Source organism: Branchiostoma belcheri, unplaced genomic scaffold, assembly GCF_001625305.1.
Source record: "Branchiostoma belcheri isolate BF01 breed outbred unplaced genomic scaffold, Haploidv18h27 scaffold9, whole genome shotgun sequence".
NCBI lineage: Eukaryota > Metazoa > Chordata > Leptocardii > Amphioxiformes > Branchiostomatidae > Branchiostoma > Branchiostoma belcheri.
The window spans coordinates 3,626,935-3,645,495 of NW_017804575.1; the positions used below are offsets into that span (position 1 = coordinate 3,626,935).

Sequence of the window (18,561 nt, forward strand, 5' to 3'; positions counted from 1 at the left end):
ATTGTGTTGTCTGACGTGCTTACACATGTAGCTTGAAAGGACCTTGACAATGTGATAAGTTGTCCCTCAAAAAACTTTACTTTAAACTTTTACTTTTCCTGTTGAGGTGATGTACATGTCATTTTAAGACAATGAGTCAACTGTACAATGTAGAAAGAACTTATAAATTTAACAAGTACAGTTGTATGTAGCCGATTATCTGTTCATTTTAACTTTAAAAGCCAATTACTGTTGTGTCCTCTGCTTTCAGCCCCTCCATACAGCTCCATTCACCGGGTGAAGGCCTCCCACTGGAGCTACCCCAGCGATGTTCCATCACAAGTCAGCAAGAAGCAGGGTGAACAAGACGGCTCTGTGCTTCAGGAGGGTGAGCACTGGGTGGACCTGACAGAAGGCCCCACACCGTGTGCCGAGCATGTACAGGATAAGACCCAATCCGTCTCCACTACCACTACTGCCAGCGATAAACCAGCAGAGAAGGCGGGAGAGAAGCAGCTACCGGCGGGCATCAAGTGGACAGAAGCTCCAGAGAAGATGCCTGGTGTTAAAAACGGCAGCAGGGCAACTCTGGACAGTATGAACCACCTGGATGGGTCCGAGTCAATCGAATCATCAGAGTCATCCTTCACAAGCGACACTGATTCGCTAGCTGCAGGAGACTCCATGTACCAGAGCTTTCAGGACGACCTGGACATAAGTGTAGGGAGTGTCGCCATCAGAAGGGAGCTGGAAAGGCTAGAGGCAGAAGACAGCAGTAGGCCGATGGACAAGTGTCACAGAGAAGCATTATTCGTGCTTGGCAAGAAGGACTATGCAGAAATAAGGTTTGGATCAAGCCCCAGAGATCAAAGCCCTCGAAGAGATCCTGACATCATACGAGCTGACTCCTTAGATGGACTGGAAGTAGGGTCCAGTAAAGGCTGGGGTGGTGCGCCGCCGACTACAGTATGTAACACCCTGGATAGGTCCAGGAACATTGGCTTTCTGTATGACGGGTCCAGCCAGAATCAGTCTGCTTCTCAGCCTGTGTTGAATAATGCAGAGAACAGTCCGATACACAGGCCCAGCAGTATCGCCACCAGTAAAGACAACACAGCAGAGCCCACAGACCCTCCATCCCACAGGGAGGTAGAAGAGATCATCGATCTGCGAATCTTGCCGCCCCCACTCTCCTTGGAAGACGTGGCCTATGAGGAAGAAGAATCAGTGCATTTCACGGCGTCTACCCCGCCGCCACAGTTCAGGGACTCGGTCAAGAATGTTGCATTTGGTTTAGGAACAGGGGAAGGTTCATCTGATATCTCTGCAGGGGGGAGAGGACCTGCACTGGGAATGGCAGGGAAGCTGTCCAGGAGTTTGAAGGAGGAGGTAAATGAATTCTGCTATTTATTTATTGTTGCAACGTAAAACGTCACAATGTCGCAATATAAAGTGGACTTCCCAGGCAGCAAAGGCTGATTTTGGGCAATTCTGCCATTTGTGTAGGCTTGCAGGTTTGGCATGTTTACATATTAGATTACATTTTGCTATGATATGCCTATGACATAGTAGACATGCTAGTTGGAAGAAATCTGTGTTTCTTTTACAAGCATTTTGCAAATGGGATAAACCAGAAAAGAACACATTGTACATTCACATTAAATTTTCTTGCATGGGCGAGCCAGTTTTCTAGTTCTTAGAACTTTTCAGACAACATTGGTGCATTCAGACTTGTGTACAATGTATTTTGTCTGGATTGTTTTAGACTGAATCTGAGGCTTCAGACCTGGACCCAACTTTACAGCTAGAGAATTCAAGTGGACCACAAGAAGCAGGGGAGGAGCCAGCAGGAGAGGAGTCCCAGTCGGACTCGGAGTCGGACTCTGGGAACGAGACCATCTCATCAGAGACTGTCGATGGTAGCGGGGAACTTTCAGCAATCAATAGGTAATAAAATCACTGCAATCTTAAAGAGAAGTTTCTTCTGTGTTGTTGTACTGTCACATGAGGTGTGTTTCTGGTAGATTAACATATGTTAGACCTTTTAGGGTTGTTTTAAGTTTAAGGTACTTTTACAATAAAGGCTAACATCTTACTCCTGTGGATACGCACATGCATTAATGCATATTTTTGTGTGTGTGTGTGTGTGTGTGTTGGTATGTGCGTCTGTGTGTGTGTGTATGTATGTATGAGTATGGATGTTCGTGTGTGTGCATGTGTCCAGTATCAAAACTTAAAAATCTTGAGTGTATTCTGAACTTGAGTTTGTTTACTTGTTGAGCACCAGTGATGATTGAGAGAAGGGTACAAATTTTGGGTTCCAATGCAAAGTTGGAAATACAAAAATTGATAAATCATATCACAAAGTGATAACAAAATCGTAATCATACAGAAGCAAATTGTTTTGAGAAAGTGGGAAATGTGTTGGTGCTTAATGCTTTGATGAGAAGACTTAACATAGGTTAAAATTTAGCTTTCAATGGTGACTGTTTTTGTGTCATTTTTGCACTGTAATGTTTTAACACTTGTTACCCCACAGCACACAAGCACAGCTGAGACAGAGCATTACAAAGACAGGAGGGTCACTCACTGCAATGGTGTAGCATGATAAAACCTAGACCACTTCATGGTGTGCCTTCTCTTATGACCAGGTACTTCCAGCAAAACATGGCCAGTTACGCCGTGGCAGGGACTGGTATATCCCGTCTGAAGCCAGGCGAATCTAGAGACAACAGTCAGCCTGTACTGGAGGCCAGTGAGATGCTTAAAGCTGTGTTAGGTAGCCTGCCTTTGCTCCTCTACTGCTGTGGTATTGGTTCGGTTTGCACTTCCTAACACGCCAGTCTACCTCACTTTTACGTGAGGACATGTTGGACTGCAGCCTTTGCCTATCTTTTTACTTGACTAGAACCTTAAGTCTATTTATGCATAATTATCGTTTTTGTTCTTCGTCTGCTCTCTAACTTGCTAAGTTAGGTTTATGTTGTTGACCTTCCGTCGTGCACCCATAGGTTCTCGTTACTCCTCATTGATTTAAGTACTACTAATACGCACTCCCACCCCCCGATTAACACACCTCCGTACTAGACAAACTGGCAGGTAGGGGTATGGACCTCCCACTGTAGTGGGTTTAGAGCCAGGAATGATCCGTTCTGTTTCTCTTACAGAGGATGAGGAGGCAGAGACAACAGCGGAGGTCAACAGCGATGATGAGTTGCGCCAGCTGATAGAGGCCATGACCGTCCCACCTCCTCCAGCTGAGGCCCTCCGCCCTGACACTTTAGACTCCATGGTTGTACCACCACCCCCAACAGACCCTAACATTGACAGTTCTCTTCACAGGGATACCGGCAAACCGGCCCCTGTCCACGGGCCATCTCCCAATCCGAGGTTGAAAGCCAAACGACTGCTTCCCCTGAAAACCACACCGACTAAAGAGAAGAAAGAGGTCAAGAATCCTGGAAGAGATAAGGATCGACATGGCAGTGACAAGGACGATAAACAGTGGGTTACATTAAAGGCAAGGCAATATGAAAGTCAACAGTCCAAACAGTTGTTGGAAGAGAAGGCTAAGGTTGAAAAAACGTGAAGAAATCTTACAGCAGGGTGTTAAACATCAAGGACACGGAAAGGAAAAAGAACAGGAGAAGAAAAGCATCCTGTTGTAAAAGGAAGGAAACATTTAAGCCAGACCAGTTGAAATAAAAGCAAAGGAAGATCAAAAGCAGCCAGACTCCAAGGTAGATGCGACAGAAAAAATGCAAGCTTCTGAAGATTTGGCAAAGGAGGAGAACACGTGTGCAATACAAAACTCGACACAACCAGTAACTGTGACCGTGAGTGATGCTGATAGAGATGGTGCTCAAGAAACATCGGCTCCTGTCGAATCTCCTACCCAATCAGTTGAATCTGCTTCAACAGCACAAAGAGACAGGAAAGAAAAACTGGAAGGGGTAAAGTCTAGAGTGGAAGGGAGTAAAGATCAGCCCAAAGCTAGCCAGCCTGTCCCTCTGCCAATGTTGTTTACTGCCAGGCCACGTCAGCTCACCGGCAGTGTCTCTCGGCCCCTCCCTGTGCTACCTATGGTACGTTCCCTGACCTTTGGGTCAGTAGAGGACAATGACAGCGGCTTTCCACTTCCTGAGAGGCTGGTGCTGTCTGCTGGAAACAGTCCAATCAAGAAACCCACCAATGAGATGTCTCCTTCCTTCAGGTCGTCTTTGCCATTTGGGTAGATCTGCACTGACGACCCATACAAACCAACTCCCACGGAGGACCCACCTGTAGCTAGTGCTGTACCTGTTGCCTCTACTCTGCCAAAAAAGGAGAGTACATTCACCACCGAACAAGGCACCGAGGAACTGCTCTCAAGAGATGCAGCTGAAAAAGTGGAGAAAGAAGGGGAGGTAGACAGTCCTACATCTTCAGTTGTGCCAACAGAAGTAACAGACAATTATGCAGTCCCTAAGGTGTCCTCACCAACCTCTTTTGCAGAGGAAGATATGAAGGAAAAGGACATGGAAGAACAGAACAATGACAGTCCTGATGTAACTTCATCCCCTGTAATGGCACCATCTGTAGCCCAACCTTTGGAACCCTTGTCTGTGCCAGTTATTACTTCTACCCCTCCAGTGGAAGATGTAGAATCTCATGAAGCAAAGACAGACAATAGTGCAGGTGACAAGCAGACACATGACATCAGTGTTGAAGATGAAGCTCAAATAACCATGGAGACAACTGACAGTGCTACATTTGAGTTGTCTGATGTGGAGAAGAACGTTGACAGCAATGTTGTCTCCAGCCAACCAGAAGAATGTAGCAGTGATACAAGTGGTGTGGTCGACCGGCCAGAAGTAACAACATCACAACTTACTGAACTAAAGATTGTGGAAGAGGAGCACAGTGACAATGAAGACATCAAAGTAGAGAAGACAAGTTCAGTGGAGGAAAAAAGCATCAACTCAATAACTTCCCGGCCTGCTGAAGAAAAGTGTCTCTCTGAAGAAAGTAATGAGAATAACAGGTCTGAGACACCGACAGAAACCCAAGATTCGGAGAAACCTGAAACAACCGAGAAAGGAAATTCAGTTGATCCCAACGTTGCTTCAGTCAGGCAGCTGCGTGCTCGATGGGAGAACCGCTTCTCCGCTAGTTTTGACACAACACCAACGAAAGATGAACAGGAGAATGACGTGCCTGTCAGACCAAAGAGTCAAATTGTCACCTCTTTTCTGAAGGAGTTTGAAGAGACGCTACAGCCGAAGTGTTTCGCTCCCTCAGATAAAGTTGTCCTTCGTGCTGGCTTGGCATCTCAAAGCCAACCTGTCTTTGTTCGGCAACTGAGTCACCCAATCCCTAAACGTGCCATGTACTACCCCAATCCCAATGCTTCAACAGATACTTTGAAAAGATGCAGTCATCCCAGTTCTGTATCCGCTGCTTACAGCACCTCCTCTTCTCCTGAAGGTCAGACACTTACTCTTGATAGACGGATTACGAAGATGCATGGATCAAGCATGTTGAGTACTCAGAATGAGTTACGGTCCCAGTCATTGGCTGCTGCCACTGGAACTCTGAGATTACCCAAACCTCCCAAGCCACCAAGAAGTGTTTCCTTGGGGGGAACCAAAGACACGCCCAACGCAGACTCTACACACCCTCCCAAGCCTAAGCCTAAACCCAAACCTAAACCACCAGTAAGACACACACCAATTATGAGGGAATCCTCCAGTAGTAATGAGGCATTGGATAAACCAGAGAACTCCAACTCCACGAACGCAGCACAAAATGAGAAGACATCGGCAAACACCACCCCTGCGGCTACCCCATCTTACATCGTGACCGCAAGAGCCGCTGTCAACTTTGCCTGCACCTATGCCGTGGCTGACTCCCTGCTGTGTGAAACACAAGCGTAACATGCAGAACGTGGGTAATGCAGCCATGCGGGCGGGGCAACCCAGCGTGAACGATCAGAAACAGGCAGTGCTAAATGCTCAACGAGAATTTAGCAATGCCACCCGGCAGCTTGTGGGCATCGCTGTCAGTGTGGACGGTTTGAAGGACCTCCCCAGTACCTTCACCGCATGCACCAACCACCTGAAGGAGCTCTGCGAGGTCGCCCAGACTCTCATGCAGTCCCTGGGTCGCACGGACCAGGCACGGAATCTCGGACAGCGTCTGTGCGACGTCATCTCAGCGTTCCGGGACACGGTGAAGGCAATGGAGGCAGCTGTGGGGAAGCCTGCCGGCGACACCAGCAGGACCCTCCTCAGCAGACAAACCACCACCCTGGCAGCCGTCATGTCCGCTCTGCAGAGGTCACTCAGGTCACTTCAAGCCAGATAATAAGGGCAGAACTGGACTCTGTAAAGTGCACACAATACATTATGGACGACTGAGTTACATGCTGTCATGTCTGGTCATCATAACCAAGATCTCTACTGATGTATTTATGTTCAAGATATGTACTATCTCCACCTTTGTTTTTATCATTGCTGCTTTAAACTTACCTCATGTGATGTCTAAGGAAGAGCATGATGTGCTAAATATGTTAGCCATTTTATCATCCATCTACAGTCCAACCTGTCTATAGTGACCACTCGAGGGACTTGGAATAATAGTCACAGTAGACAGGTGGCGACGAGAGACTGGATTCACAGTGGCCAGGTGGTCACAATAGCTAGTACAAATCTAACTGTACATGTACTATAGAACTCAAGTCACAGACCTCACAAAGTGGAGGCATATATTAAGAGGCATTTTGTTAGTTAATAGGATTCTCAAGACTAAGATTAAGAATGTAACACAATATTTAGTGACCATTACTTGTAAGTTACAACTACAGGTCAGTGAGTAGTATACAAAGTAGCTCACCATGTAACATAGCAAGAATGAGGAAACAATTCTTAGAGCAAATAAGTAGGGAATCCCATAGATTTACATTTAGAAAACAGTGGTCAGTTTTACCAGAATCTTTCATGGCTTGTGAAACAGTTAATATACTAGCAGATTGATGTACTTTGTGTGTCTATCAGTGTTACCCTGGTTTGGGGGAGGGGGGTAGAAAGTTGAAGGATAAGATTTGTCCTGAGGAAAAAACAACTTTGCCAAATTTGCTTGATATTTATATTATTGGATCCTGATCATGTTATAAAAGTGCCACCTCTCCATTCTATCTTCTAAACCGAGTTGTCAGTGTACAGTAACCCAGATTATGTAACAAAAAAATTGATTCTAATCACAACAAGCCCCAGGATGAAATTTGAAGGTTATACCGGTAATGCAGAGACTCTCCAGAGTGGTCAATCGTGTGTAATTGCCATCAAAGATCCTTAAGCTGTCATGTGAATACTGTATTTCATGAAATTTTTGCGACAGTTTTATGTTGCAGTGGTGGTCTCTCACTGCAACATAATTATGTTGTGACTTGTAATTTCATAACCACGGTTCTTCATGAACTCTGCAAATGCCCTCTTGCTCCTCTTACTGCAAAGTGAAGTCCCCACAAACTGAAAACAATTTGCAGTATATATTAGTCATGTATCTGCCACTATGATGGTTCACTATTATCGTCCTACCATGGTTCGAGTGTGATGAGTTACAATTTTAGATTCGCTTGATGCAAACCTTTGGAAAGTGATGCCCCGGACTTGTTTCAATCTTATAAAGAAAAGAACAACAGGTTTACTCATTATTGGGTAAGATGAAGAGTTGACAACATTTCCAAATCAAATTTCACACAAGAAAAGTGAAGACGACAACGTTGGGTACCATAGTACACCATGGGGATATCTGAAATTATTTTTGAATTAGTGTTCATTCATTGTTATGAGTTGGCTGCTCTGCATGGAAAATATGCAAAACAGCCACTTGTTTATGTATGCCCTACAGTATTACAGTTAAGACATTGTATTATAATATATAATTGGAACGTAATCTCTAACAATATATTTCATCCATACCTATCATATGGAGTGAAATATACTAATAAAACTTAATTTAAAGACTTGACAACACTGTAATACAAATTTGTTGCATCTCCAGATATGTGTAGAAGAGTTGAGTGTAGAGGCTAAAATGGCAATGAGGGGTCCCTTTAGTGAAGGCAGCACAAATGTTAATAACAGACAGCTTATGAATTAACAAATTTCATTACGAGGAACATTGATTGTAAAGATTGTTGTTGTAAGACATTCCCTACTTCAAATTTGCTAGTAGTCTAATCTACAGCTATTTTACAAGTAGGTAGCCTTCTGGTGATGTTGATTGTAAAATAATGCATGAAATGACGTATGTAATGGCAACATGCATGTTATGCAAGAGTTTATTACAAATATGTGCAAAATATATTGTAGAAAGAAATGCCAAAACAGATATGTCCTTTGCAATTCTTCCAGTATCTTAGCCCAGAATGTTTCTCATGTTATTTAGCTGTAAATATAGGCAGTATCATGCTTAAGTATCTAATGTTTAATGTATGTGTACATTTTTATGATGTTACATTTGTATCTTCAATGATTATATATAAGGAACTGGTACAAAGTGTTATTGGATCCTGTGTTAAAAGGCCTGCAGTCTATTCTGACTAATACTTTTTATATATATTTTGCTTTTATTTATTTTGCTGTTTGACAATAATTATTAATTTTTATATAATGTTTCATGACTCCGATACATGTGTGCATTTGTCTGTACATGTCAGCTATTCAATACAGCTGTCAAGAATAAAATTGACCAATCACAATTGCATCTAAAACAAACCAATCACAATTCAAAGGAAATCTGACCAATCACAAGTTAAAATGAAGTTGGCCAATCATAGTCAAGAGCATGATATTAAAGTGGCCAATTAAGGTCAAGAATACTTTATGCTTGAACCATGTATAGCACCACACTTCATGATTTTCGTCTGACAAATTTGAGAGCAGCTGGTTACATAATTTGCATCCTCTACATGTATTAGAACTAGAAACTAAATTTCCTGCCGATTGGCCCAAGAGCACATACTGAATACATGGATATTTACCTTTCTATAAAATTTGCTGTATTTTGCCCATAGATGTGAAGTCATGCAACAATTATCTACCTCAGTCAGGTCATAAAATATAGACAAACCCTTTGGTGTTATCATAATTCATAAATGCAAGAAGTCGAGCCTGAGAAGTCTTGTAGCTGCTTTCCTCCAAATTTGTATTGCCCGATACCCAGGTTAAAGTACAAATCTAGATCTACTTTAAACAAAATGAGAAAGTTTGGATTCATCTTCTTAGACCAACTAATAATACTTAGTGCATTATTATTGTTATGACATTGTACATTCAAAGATTGCACCATGTAGAGGGGAATTGAACCTTGTTTTGGAAATGTGTTCTGCTATATTATTTCTTTGCAAACCTTAAAGAATTTGTGTAAAATGAATTACTAGCACCGAGAAGTGGAATCTTCAATGTGTAAGGTAACAATTGTTCCAATTATAGTATTGCATGCACATTTGTACAATAAGGGTACATTCTAAATCAGAAATAGAGGGGGAGAAAATAAGATTTTATTATCTCTACATTATTAATATGTCCCAGGTAGATTATATCTAATATGAACCATGTAGTACCAAATTAAAGTATATAAAGAGATGAAGCTAGAAACCAGTAATAATTTGAACTATTGTTGCCATGAAACTGTACTACAACTGTTACAGTAACTGTAACATTGAAAATGGTAGCTGTCAGTATATGCTGCTGTATTTTTGAAAAGTCTAAGATAACAACACAGGAAAAAAATGCTGGAAGCCATTAAAAGATGTTATTTTCTGGAGATGAAAATGGTATTAGGGGAAAATAAAATGGGTTGCGAAGGTGGTCCACAATAATGCAGGGTTCATAGAAGTAGATGCCTGAAAGATGGCAAGGTGGTCTAAGTTTTGCAGTTTTTACAAAGCAAAGGACATGAATGGAGGCAGATAATATATTGTGGTATGATTTTGAGAAAACGTTGGAATTAACTACCAGCTATCCTTGGTTAATATTTACTTGAGGGTACATGAAGCTCTCCTTCCTTAGTTGCTTCTACATATAACATATTTTAAGATAACAAAAAAACTCTTCAGAAATGCGTGCAATATTAAGCCAACTTTCCTAGTATGTTGTAGGTGCAACTACTGATCGGAAAGAATGAAAAGAGCAGTAAGATATGGTGATGAATGATTAGAAGTAAACACTTGTTTGTTAAGATATGTCTAGCTATACCCATGTAACAATGGTGATGTATGAAAGCAAATTAAATGTTGAAGTGAAATTATGATGTTGTGTGTTTGTGTCATTGTTAGGGTTCTAATTCTAGGCAGACGATTTCTGACAGAAAGGAAAACGTTATAAGGGTACAGGACAAAGTGACGACGGGCTCAAGTTAGGTAACTTATGTTAGCGCCGCCACTTATTCGAATAAAACTAAATTACTAAACAATGCAAAACACTAACCAAGAATACATGTAAAAGAAAAGAACAAACAGTCGAATTGATGAAGCAAGAGTCCACATTCCCCACCCAAAAGATGAAAAGGACACAATGCAAGTAGAACTAGAAAGGCCGAAATTTGCTTGGGAGCAAATGCAGCAGATGGCTTCACCACATTCCCCATACCGAAAATGGATCTATCCCACGATGGCTGCCAATAGTCTATACCCCCATGCAGCAATGGAATCTTCCAATGCCGGAAATAGCCAAAAAGCCCTATTTTACATAATCTTAAAGTGGTGTATGTCAATAGCGTGAATGACATTCTTTGGACATGTGTCCAAGGTATCCCCATACCGAATTTCAGGTCATTCGGATTTAATATTAGGGCACGGGAGCCAAAAATGTACATTTTTGGTCCAAAAATAGCCAAAAAGCCCTATTTTTCACAATTTTAAAGTGGTGTATGTCGAAAGCTTGAATTAGGTTTTGTAGACATATGTCCAACGTATCCCCATACCAAATTTCAGGTCATTTGGTTTTAGTACCAGTTCTCCAGATCCCAAAATGTATATTTTTTGCCTGAAAATGGCCAAAAAAAACAAAACAATTTTTCAAAAAAATGCGTCGGGGTATTGGCCCACTCTACGTCCATGCCAAATTTCAGGTCATTTGGCTGAAAAACGGCTGAGTTGAATCCCTTTAAAGAAATGGCAGGAGGAGAAGAAGAAGAAGAAGGAGAAACATGAGGGAACACAATATGTCTTCACCACTTTGTGGTGAAGCCATAATTAAAAACGTTTTCTTGCTAAAATATAATTTGGGGCGGTGGACATAATGTTACTGTTAACTCGAAAAGAATAAAGCGGGGAACCGTTCAAGATTTATTTAGCATTCCATCACCTACTCGTGGATAAGATAGAACCAAGGTCAAACTTGGGGGGATGTTGTTTGCAGAAGAAAGTCGCCCTTGAGCAGAGGAGCGCATTTCAAGGTTATTTAATATTATCCCACATCTTGGTAGTAACATGGGGTAATGAGGAAACGTCATCAGACATGAATTTTGTCACTCAAAGTGTGAAACCAGGAGCACCTTGGGTAAGGGATCGATGATAGCAGAGTGACTGAGGATATTAATTGTCAGGTTGCTGGAGATAGGTAACATTCTAAAACATTCCAAATCGCCAAAATCCGGCTCTCAAGCAGAACACCTACGAAGGTCATCATCCACAGAAAAGCCGTCAACATACAATTGTACACTGCAAAATGATGTCAGAAATACCTGGAAGACTTTACTCTCTTCCCGTAAGCCTAAAATTTCCTTGAGGTGTGACCTTGCGATGACCAGATTGTTTAGAACACTACGAAGTTTTCGTGCTTCATTTCGCCAGATATACACTTTTAGACGGTCTAACAACCGTAACAGCATGTAAAGTAGCACTCACACGTAAGATATGACAGATTTGCGACTATTCTGGGATTTTTCGCCGGATTTTTCACGTAAAATAGGAGAGAGAAAACTTTCCCACCTGGTTCGTGAGCACGAAACTTGTCGAATGTGTAGAATGCGAACCTGTGTCCATGGCAACCTTACTGTAAACATGACGTTCGAACGCCTGGGAGGAATGAACCTGTGATTTGCGTTCTGAAAATGGGAACATCTGTCAAGAATCTTGTTGTACTGGAAACTTTTAAACTTTTTAGCTCCATTCTGGGGTGAAGTTTTCAACATATCTAAAACAATACGATAAAGATAATTTGAGTTGGGTCTTTAAGAATCGGGTGAGTTGGTGTAACTCTCGGTTGTAATCTGGCATCATTCCTGCAACTATCGCGGATGGATACAACGGTAACGTTAGCAATCGGGTTGAGGTACGTTGTGACAGAACTTGGTTGTGGACAAATGGTGACCTACATTTGCACAACTCGTTGCTACCTAGATCATGCACATCACATGTATGATATTCCTCTCTTCTGTTTGTTTTTCCTTTGGTGTGTACGCACGTAATAAGTGTGCTACATACGAAGGTAGCTATGTCAAATTACGTTTTTGAGATAAGAAAATAAACAGTGACACAAAAAGCGACGCTTACTGGACTGCAATGCTGCCATAATAACAGTGTTTGTCTAATACAAAGTATGATAATTCATTGACAGGTGGTAAGATCACACAGGTGTTCAATCTAACTCAATTACTTAATTGAGAAAATGCAAATTACGGTGATTCCATACCAGGTGGGAAGACCACGCTGCAGCAAGACTGGGTGCGTGTGGTTGGACATGGAAGAAGTCGGTGGTTGAAATTAGTCTTTTAAAGACGAGCCACGTCCGTTTAAGGAGGTGAGTCACATTTAACATTGTCCTTTATGTTCTCGTGACTATTTGGGCCGAACTTGTTCCAATGAAATGAAGCTAAAACACAGAATGGCGTGAATTATTTGCCTCGGTGACGATTCCTTGTTTAAACCTGCACTTAGTAAAGCCGCCGTTCAGGAACGCTTTTTTGCATGTCCGCTTTTTCTAATTTCCTAAGTCCACAGCAAGTGAAATTTATCGATGACAATTCCTCCACTGACACCGATGCCATCCATAAAAATTACTTGCTGTGGCTGGCTTACGCTCGATACTGTGTGATGTGCTGTGGCTTACGCTCGAGCGTTTAAATACGCTGGTTTTATTACCTTCGCCAAGAAGGTTGTGTTTTCAGAGACCTTCAGAGACGTGTGTCTGTCTGTCAACACGCTAACTTGAGAAGACTTACGTGGATTGTCTTGATATTTGGTATGTGGGTAGGTCTTGATAAGTCCTCGAAATGATTAGATTGTGGACCCCCTGGCGGCTTGTTATGGTGCTCCAGCAGACCTTACGGTTTTGATATGATCTGGACGTGCTAGGGGCACGAAATTTGTAAAGTAGGTAGCTCGTGTGCTGAGGAAGAAGTGACACGAGTTTGGGCCCCCTAGCAGCTTGCCCTGGGACTGCAGGAGCATTTGTTGAAAAATATTCTAACAAATGATGTGAATATTGCAGTGTATAATAATAAAATTTGAATAATTTGGCCTGTGATCTTTCTGAATGTGTATTTCTTTTACACCCTAGGCTTGAGATGCTGCTAATGTATAGCCGACATTGTGGGACCTGTCTCCTGTGTGTGCTGTGGGACCTGTCAGCTATCCTGTGTACTTGTCCACGTTCTGAGGCCGGGAGGATCTACCTGTTTTCTGAAGGACCTGTCACCTGTCTACAAGAGAAGAGAACATCGGACTTGACTGTGAGTTTGCTTTTATTCATAAACTCTTTCAAACATGGGGTCTGCATGTCGCAATGCGTAATCAGCCATTTTAGGTTTGCATAATGGAAAGCCGCTGTAATCTGTGTGATTAAATATCCAGCCAGTACAAGTGAACAGTGTGGTTGGTGCTTTGCAGCACTCTGCACCTTGTCATTTCAATTTTGCATAATTAGAAGTCAATGTAATCTACGTGAAACCAACCTGAACAAATGTAAATCGCGGGCGCTGCTTTACAACAGTTTAATTGCACGCAAAGAGTGATATAGGGACCTCCCATGCAGACCCTTAAAAATGACAATGAAAGATGTTGGGAAAGGGCATGTTTGCGATCCTCTGAATTTTTCATTTTAGGCCACACCAATTTAATTTGTTGGTTCTCGGATTTTTTCAGAAAAAATACGAAGCGACAGGGCGAAAAAAAATAAAAATAAAATAGGTCTAGGCATCCTATTATAGGCTTAAATGCTACAAAATGAGCCATCAAGTCAACACAAAAGGCTGGGTTAAAATTTAAACATTCAATCAGAATTTTGAACTTTTAATCAAACCACTGCAATGATAGATGGGAAAACTGTAACAACTAGGAAGAAAAGGACTTTCCTCAACTGTTGGGGGGCAAAACATGAGCATTTTTCAGTTGATTCAGGACCAGAATCAAATTTTTTTTTTTGCAAATCAGAAAAAAACGAAGAGGCGTATCCGAGAACCAACAAATTAAATTGGTGTGGCCTTAAATGCTATAATTGTTGAAACTCAGCTAGGCCCTCCCTGCTATTCGTTGTCATTTCTGAAAGAGTTAACATTCCTAACTAATATTCAGTTTAAGGTTGTGACTAATCTTTTATTGTGAATATGACACAGAACACAGTACATACATTTTCCTACTTAGGAGAGCACTTGTAATGATTGCCTGTTGTTTCATTCTGTATATAGCAATGGGATATATTTTCAACAGCATTTGTGATCAAACTTGTTTTCCCTGATATCCTCTTTATCATGATCAGTATTCTGACCCTTTTAAAAACCATTAACAATAATGAAAATGTGAAGAAAATCTACATGGTGATACGAAACATTCAATAGAGTAATAATTCTTATTCAAATAAAAGCATTCAAAATGGAAAAAAATGAAGAGACATTTCATTCATGATCATGAATTCCAGCTGTTCATGTTTACTGGTGAAGATGTACATGCACAATCAAGATTTGGCATTTGTTGGTGTCTGACAAATTTGTTTTCTGATATTTTTTAAATAACACTATGATTTGAAACATATGACAGTACAAAATGTAAACGTTAGTTTCAAGGAAAGTCCAGAATATAAAATGTTCGAAACAACGACAAAACTGTATTATGATTATGATACCCTTTTTAAACTCCTTTCTGAAAAAGAAATTGTCATATGTGTGAAATGACACTATACATGGTCAAGCAATCATCAATTAAAAGAAAAATTCAAAGACGAATAATGGAATTTTCAAGCACTCAAACACGGTCAAACATGGTTAGAAAATTACTAGTAGGTGAAACATTGAAATAGACATTTTTGTGATGATCATGATGAAAGGAAAAAGACTTTATTCTTTGATGAATCATAATATCCACTTCTAACCCGGAGTGCTCTAAATCTCTAAATAAAAGTATATTATAAACATTGTGATTTTATGTACTTTGCTTGCAATTATGAATTTGCGAAAAGTACACGAAAAGCATACAAATCTAGACTCAGATTTAACTACTTCTAGTAGTAAACTTCTATACATTTGTCTCTGGTTGTCAAATAACTAATTAAATACCAAGCAGGATTATTCATATTAACAAAATATACAAAAACACATACTAGTAATACGTGTTTCACAAACTTTTCTTTTTAAACAATGATACAGTGGATTTCTGGGAAAGTACTTTGGTCACATAATGATTGTTAGGAATATGTCCTATTTCTTTACAGAAAATGAAAAAGGCATTGTTGTGCTTTCTTTCTGTAGAGTGAAATGTACTACAGGTGAGCTGTGTGTGATGTTTCGAAGGGAGGAATCAGCAAAACAAAAATATCTACTAGTCTTTTTGCAAGGATTAGGATTATAATTACTCTAAAGCTGCTTTCTACTTTTTAATAAAAGCAGTCAAGTCACAGATAGTGTAGGTAGTAGGACTGGTTAAAAATCAATCTTGGTATAACTAAACTGTAGATAGAGTTACAGTTAGATGTTGATAAAAGTCCAGTGTCCAGCAGGTAGTCCTTGACAGTGGGGCAGGATTTCTTTCAAGGTCCCGATGGTCTCTGCAAAAGATAATTATATACAAGGATCATATACTCTCAATTGACTTTCTAAGTTAAAAGAGGTGACAGTGTCTTTTTAGTAAATGACCACAAACGACCAATCTGGGGCCTTCCTTGTTGCACAAATCTGTAATTTTTTCTTTCGTCATGTCCAGATTGTGCTCCCATTTATTAATCCAAAGTTTTATAAATTGAAGTTGACAGTTTTACTTCGGATCCGTCTTTTAAGCGAATGAGCACTTAACGCTCTGCAAAATATTGACCCTTGCGCAACTGGGCTATAAATCCTGACCACCACAAACAAGTACAAATAGTCATGATCTTCTGTGCTGTACATGCTTTTAAAGTACCGTTTCTGCCAAAATATCGTGACGTATATTTTGCCCAAAAAGGTACTTTAAAAGTAGCCTGGGTGCCATCTTCCGTAGGTTTTTGCCCGCTCCCTAATGTCGCTGGCTACCACGGAGTCTGGACTTGCTGACATATGTAACGGCTGGTGATGACGTCACGTAATGAGCTAGCCCAAGTAGCGTGATAGAAAAAATTAGAGTTAGAATAAGATCTTAACGTCGCCGTTTGAACGTCCAAACGGCATACCTAATACATGTGTGTAACGTTACACACCTTTCCTACAAGAGTGCCCCCCTTTTCCGTTAACCGTTACGGGCTATTTTAATTCACCGTTAATTGTTGCTCTAATTCAACGTTAAGCGATATCGGTATATTAATCGTGAAGCGTTATTGGTCGTTTTAATTCTACGTAGCACGTTATTTGTCATCCTAAATTCAGTGTTAAGCGGGAAATTGTGTTTTTGAAGGGTTAAAAATCCAAAATTTCACAGGGGCAAGCCCCCAAACCCCCCTAGATTGCGTGCACCTCCCAAAATCCGATGATGAATCTGGGCAGACGGAAAAAAATTTGTGGACGCAGGGCAGGCGGGAAACACGGGGTGCAGTAGTATGAAGTTCCTTTAATGCGTGCTTCATTACATGTAAGGTATACTTAATTGTCGGTGATTACTTTCTTATAAATCCAGATACTATCACTGAATCTTAGTGTGCAGCTCGAATAAAAATGCCAGTCAATTTACCGTTAAGTGTTGCCGACCGTCCTGAATTTACCGTTAACTCCTGCCAGGACCCACCCCCCCATGCAGACCCTCTAAAAGGGCTAAGACGAGTAGGACCAATCAGCGCACTCGTTCAAAATCTGAATGAATATGCAGATTCCAGATGTTACAATTACATGTATGTCAGCAAGTCCAGACTCCCTGGTAGCCAGCGACATTAGGGAGCGGGCGAAAACTACGGAGGATGGCACCCGGGCTTAACTTTAAAACCGTGTACAGCACAGAAACTCAGCAGGAATTCAGGTGACCTCTTTGAACTTGCGGTGGCGGATTTTGGCCCAGATGTGCAAGGACCAATATTTTGCAGGGCGTTAAATGGTCATTTGCTTAAAAGACAGAAGTAAAACTGTCAACTTAGATTTATAAAACTTTTGATTGATGAATTCATTTGAAACAGAGAATTAATAAATGGGATCACAATCTGGACATGACAAAAAATCAGATTCATGTGACAAGGACAGCCCCGGAATGGTCATTTGTTAAAAATGCGCTCCTGTTATTTAGTCATTTCACAGATGATACAGTAGATACATGTAGGCTGTTACAGTGAGAGGTTGAGTTGACACATTATGTAAAAGCATTCTACTTGAAATATAGCCTGGCAGTGCGTTTATGTTACAGAAGTTTGGTTAGATAGTTTTCAGTGTTAATAATTTGGGCAGGTTTTAAATTAAAACAGGTTTTAAATCTAGTCTGAAAGAACTTTTGAATGATGGGTGTAGTTTTGTTTTGCTGGTTCCTTTGTAAGTCTATTTTCCCGCCAAAAAAAAACTAATTGGCACCCTCACCTGGTTAATTAATTGGATTAAAGTTTTCCCGCCAAAAAACTTAGTATATGGAGCACTCTAACCTTGAACTTGTGCCCCCCTCCCCACACTTCTTCCACAACTCACACAGTATGTTAGTTACACTGTTCCAACACTTTGGACTTCTTTAGACATGTAACTTCTCCGAACACGTAGTCACCACACTCTGCTACCCAGACACTTGGTTGATCGAGTGCAGTGTTTCTGCCACAACAACTTTAGGATAATCTCTCGCTCTCCTAGTTGGTCAATGCACCAAGTGTACTCCCCGGGGGATGTCTTTTCGGAGACATTGATGCTTCGAAACATCAGTATACCAGTGGCATTGACAGACCAGGAGAGCAAGGAATTATTCTAAAGTCGTTGTGGCGAAAACACTGCACTCGATCAACCAAGTGTCTGGGTAGCAGAGTGTGGTGTCACTACGTGTTCGGAGAAGTTACATGTCCAAAGAAGTCCAAAGTGTTGGAACAATGTAACTAACATACTGTGTGAGTTGTAAAAGAAGTGTGGGGAGGGGGGCACAAGTTCAAGGTTAGAGTGCTCCATATACTAAGTTTTTTGGCGGGAAAACTTTAATCCAATTAATTAACCAGGTGAGGGTGCCAACTTTTTTTTGGG

At 41.1% G+C, this 18,561-nt stretch overlaps 1 pseudogene; it reads left to right on the forward strand.

Moving 5' to 3' along the window:
* LOC109487675 overlaps positions 1-8,843 on the forward strand; it is a 59,239-nt pseudogene extending 50,396 nt beyond the window's left edge.
* The last annotated feature ends 9,718 nt before the right edge of the window (positions 8,844-18,561 follow it).